Source organism: Acipenser ruthenus, unplaced genomic scaffold, assembly GCF_902713425.1.
Source record: "Acipenser ruthenus unplaced genomic scaffold, fAciRut3.2 maternal haplotype, whole genome shotgun sequence".
In the NCBI taxonomy this organism is placed as follows: Eukaryota; Metazoa; Chordata; class Actinopteri; order Acipenseriformes; family Acipenseridae; genus Acipenser; species Acipenser ruthenus.
Window position 1 is genome coordinate 20,001 of NW_026708261.1, and position 5,000 is coordinate 25,000.

Genomic DNA, 5,000 nt, shown 5'->3' on the forward strand with positions numbered 1-5,000 from the left:
GGCTTAGATCGGTCGCTCGTGCCCTTAGAATGAACCTCCGTCCTGACTTAGAAATATTTTTTTGATCGAAAATGCCGTGCCCCTAGTAATATGCACCTACCTCCCCAGTGTATCTGCCATCTAGTTGCATTAAGGGAGGAAGCCACGAGTTCACAGGGACCTCCTGGAACTCTCGCTCCGTAACACATAGCAAATCTGTCCCTTCAGAAGAAGGTAACTTTTAATTGGAGCTCTGGTCATGTCAGCTACTTCTGCCCATGGTCATGTAGGCTAATTCTGCCTCTGGTCATGTCAGCTAATTCCGCCTATGGTCATATTAGCTAATTCCGCCTCTGGTCATGTCAGCTAACTCCGCCTATGGTCATGTCAGCTAACTGTGCCTATGGTCATGTCAGCTAACTGTGCCTATGGTCATGTCAGCTAACTCCGCCTATGGTCATGTCAGCTACTTCTGCCCATGGTCATGTCAGCTACTTCTGCCTATGGTCATGTCAGCTACTTCTGCCTATGGTCATGTCAGCTAACTGTGCCTATGGTCATGTCAGCTAACTGTGCCTATGGTCATGTCAGCTAACTCCGCCTATGGTCATGTCAGCTAACTGTGCCTATGGTCATGTCAGCTAACTGTGCCTATGGTCATGTCAGCTACTTCTGCCCATGGTCATGTCAGCTACTTCTGCCTATGGTCATGTCAGCTACTTCTGCCTATGGTCATGTCAGCTACTTCTGCCTATGGTCATGTCAGCTAACTGTGCCTATGGTCATGTCAGCTACTTCTGCCCATGGTCATGTCAGCTACTTCTGCCCATGGTCATGTCAGCTACTTCTGCCCATGGTCATGTCAGCTACTTCTGCCTATGGTCATGTCAGCTACTTCTGCCTATGGTCATGTCAGCTACTTCTGCCTATGGTCATGTCAGCTAACTGTGCCTATGGTCATGTCAGCTACTTCTGCCCATGGTCATGTCAGCTACTTCTGCCCATGGTCATGTCAGCTACTTCTGCCCATGGTCATGTCAGCTACTTCTGCCCATGGTCATGTCAGCTAATTCCGCCTCTGGTCATGTCAGCTAATTCCGCCTCTGGTCATGTCAGCTAATTCCGCCTCTGGTCATGTCAGCTAACTGTGCCTATGGTCATGTCAGCTAACTGTGCCTCTGGTCATGTAGGCTAATTCCGCCTATGGTCATGTCAGCTAATTCCGCCTCTGGTCATGTCAGCTAACTGTGCCTATGGTCATGTTACTGAATGGGGACCCAGGCTATGGCTCGCACTTGCCCCGGGCAGGGTTCCACGGCCCCGGGCTGGCTCCCACCACCCAGGCCTCTGCTCCCACTGCCCCGGCTTGGGTTCCACGGCCCCGGCTTGGGTTCCACAGCCCCGGGGACAGTTCCCGCCTCCCACCACCCAGGCCTCTGCTCCCACTGCCCCAGCTTGGGTTCCACGGCCCCGGGCTGGCTCCCACCACCCAGGCCTCTGCTCCCACTGCCCCGGCTTGGGTTCCACCGCCCCGGGCAGGGTTCCACGGCCCCGGGGACAGCCCCCGCCTCCCACCACCCCGGCTTGGGTTCCACGGCCCCGGGGACAGCTCCAGCCTTTGCCCCGGCTTGGGTTCCACGGCCCCGGGCTGGCTCCCACCACCCAGGCCTCTGCTCCCACTGCCCCGGCTTGGGTTCCACGGCCCCGGGGACAGCTCCAGCCTTTGCCCCGGCTTGGGTTCCACGGCCCCGGGCTGGCTCCCACCACCCAGGCCTCTGCTCCCACTGCCCCGGCTTGGGTTCCACGGCCCCGGGGACAGCTCCAGCCTTTGCCCCGGCTTGGGTTCCACGGCCCCGGGCTGGGTCCCACCACCCAGGCCTCTGCTCCCACTGCCCCGGCTTGGGTTCCACGGCCCCGGGGACAGCTCCCGTCTCACACCACCCAGGCCTCTGCTCCCACTGCCCCGGCTTGGGTTCCACGGCCCCGGCTTGGGTTCCACTGCCCCGGGGACAGTTCTCGCCTCCCACCACCCATGCCTCTGCTCCCACTGCCCCAGCTTGGGTTCCACGGCCCCGGGCTGGCTCCCACCACCCAGGCCTCTGCTCCCACTGCCCCGGCTTGGGTTCCACAGCCCCGCGGACAGTTCCCGCCTCCCACAACCCAAGCCTCTGCTCCCACTGCCCCAGCTTGGGTTCCACGGCCCCGGGCTGGCTCCCACCACCCAGGCCTCTGCTCCCACTGCCCCGGCTTGGGTTCCACGGCCCCGGCTTGGGTTCCACAGCCCCGGGGACAGCTCCAGCCTCCCTGGGCTGGCTCCCACTTGCCCGGGCAGGGTTCCACGGCCCCGGGGACAGCTCCCGCCGCCCAGGCCTCTGCTCCCGCCTCCCACCACCCAGGCCTCTGCTCCCACTTGCCCGGGCAGGGTTCCACGGCCCCGGGCTGGCTCCCACCACCCAGGCCTCTGCTCCCACTGCCCCGGCTTGGGTTCCACGGCCCCGGCTTGGGTTCCACAGCCCCGGGGACAGCTCCAGCCTCCCTGGGCTGGCTCCCACTTGCCCGGGCAGGGTTCCACGGCCCCGGGGACAGCTCCCGCCGCCCAGGCCTCTGCTCCCGCCTCCCACCACCCAGGCCTCTGCTCCCACTTGCCCGGGCAGGGTTCCACGGCCCCGGGCTGGCTCCCACCACCCATGCCTCTGCTCCCACTGCCCCAGCTTGGGTTCCACCGCCCCGGGCAAATTCCGACTATGGTCATGTTAGCTAACTCTGCCTATGGTCACGTTACTGAAACCTGGCTATGGTCATGTTGGCCGATTCCGCCTATGGTCACGTTACAGAAACCTGGCTATGGTCATGTTGGCCGACTCCACCTATGGTCACGTTACTGAATGGGGACCCAGGCTATTGCTCCCACTTGCCCGGGCAGGGTTCCAGGACCACGGGGACAGCTCCAGCCTCCCCGGGCTGGCTCCCACTTGCCCGGGCAGGGTTCCAGGACCCCGGGGACAGCTCCAGCCTCCCCGGGCTGGCTCCCACTTGCCCGGGCAGGGTTCCAGGACCACGGGGACAGCTCCAGCCTCCTCGGGCTGGCTCCCACTTGCCCGGGGACAGCTCCAGCCTCCCCGGGCTGGCTCCCACTTGCCCCGGCTTGGGTTCCACGGCCCCGGGCTGGCTCCCACCACCCAGGCCTCTGCTCCCACTGCCCCGGCTTGGGTTCCACGGCCCCGGCTTGGGTTCCACAGCCCCGGGGACAGCTCCAGCCTCCCTGGGCTGGCTCCCACTTGCCCGGGCAGGGTTCCACGGCCCCGGGGACAGCTCCCGCCGCCCAGGCCTCTGCTCCCGCCTCCCACCACCCAGGCCTCTGCTCCCACTTGCCCGGGCAGGGTTCCACGGCCCCGGGCTGGCTCCCACCACCCAGGCCTCTGCTCCCACTGCCCCGGCTTGGGTTCCACGGCCCCGGCTTGGGTTCCACAGCCCCGGGGACAGCTCCAGCCTCCCTGGGCTGGCTCCCACTTGCCCGGGCAGGGTTCCACGGCCCCGGGGACAGCTCCCGCCGCCCAGGCCTCTGCTCCCGCCTCCCACCACCCAGGCCTCTGCTCCCACTTGCCCGGGCAGGGTTCCACGGCCCCGGGCTGGCTCCCACCACCCATGCCTCTGCTCCCACTGCCCCAGCTTGGGTTCCACCGCCCCGGGCAAATTCCGACTATGGTCATGTTAGCTAACTCTGCCTATGGTCACGTTACTGAAACCTGGCTATGGTCATGTTGGCCGATTCCGCCTATGGTCACGTTACAGAAACCTGGCTATGGTCATGTTGGCCGACTCCACCTATGGTCACGTTACTGAATGGGGACCCAGGCTATTGCTCCCACTTGCCCGGGCAGGGTTCCAGGACCACGGGGACAGCTCCAGCCTCCCCGGGCTGGCTCCCACTTGCCCGGGCAGGGTTCCAGGACCCCGGGGACAGCTCCAGCCTCCCCGGGCTGGCTCCCACTTGCCCGGGCAGGGTTCCAGGACCACGGGGACAGCTCCAGCCTCCCCGGGCTGGCTCCCACATGCCCGGGGACAGCTCCAGCCTCCCCGGGCTGGCTCCCACTTGCCCCGGCTTGGGTTCCACGGCCCCGGGCTGGCTCCCACCACCCAGGCCTCTGCTCCCACTGCCCCGGCTTGGGTTCCACGGCCCCGGGGACAGCTCCAGCCTTTGCCCCGGCTTGGGTTCCACGGCCCCGGGCTGGCTCCCACCACCCAGGCCTCTGCTCCCACTGCCCCGGCTTGGGTTCCACGGCCCCGGGGACAGCTCCCGTCTCACACCACCCAGGCCTCTGCTCCCACTGCCCCGGCTTGGGTTCCACGGCCCCGGCTTGGGTTCCACTGCCCCGGGGACAGTTCCCGCCTCCCACCACCCATGCCTCTGCTCCCACTGCCCCAGCTTGGGTTCCACGGCCCCGGGCTGGCTCCCACCACCCAGGCCTCTGCTCCCACTGCCCCGGCTTGGGTTCCACAGCCCCGCGGACAGTTCCCGCCTCCCACAACCCAAGCCTCTGCTCCCACTGCCCCAGCTTGGGTTCCACGGCCCCAGGCTGGCTCCCACCACCCAGGCCTCTGCTCCCACTGCCCCGGCTTGGGTTCCACGGCCCCGGCTTGGGTTCCACAGCCCCGGGGACAGCTCCAGCCTCCCTGGGCTGGCTCCCACTTGCCCGGGCAGGGTTCCACGGCCCCGGGGACAGCTCCCGCCGCCCAGGCCTCTGCTCCCGCCTCCCACCACCCAGGCCTCTGCTCCCACTTGCCCGGGCAGGGTTCCACGGCCCCGGGCTGGCTCCCACCACCCAGGCCTCTGCTCCCACTGCCCCGGCTTGGGTTCCACGGCCCCGGCTTGGGTTCCACAGCCCCGGGGACAGCTCCAGCCTCCCTGGGCTGGCTCCCACTTGCCCGGGCAGGGTTCCACGGCCCCGGGGACAGCTCCCGCCGCCCAGGCCTCTGCTCCCGCCTCCCACCACCCAGGCCTCTGCTCCCACTTGCCCGGG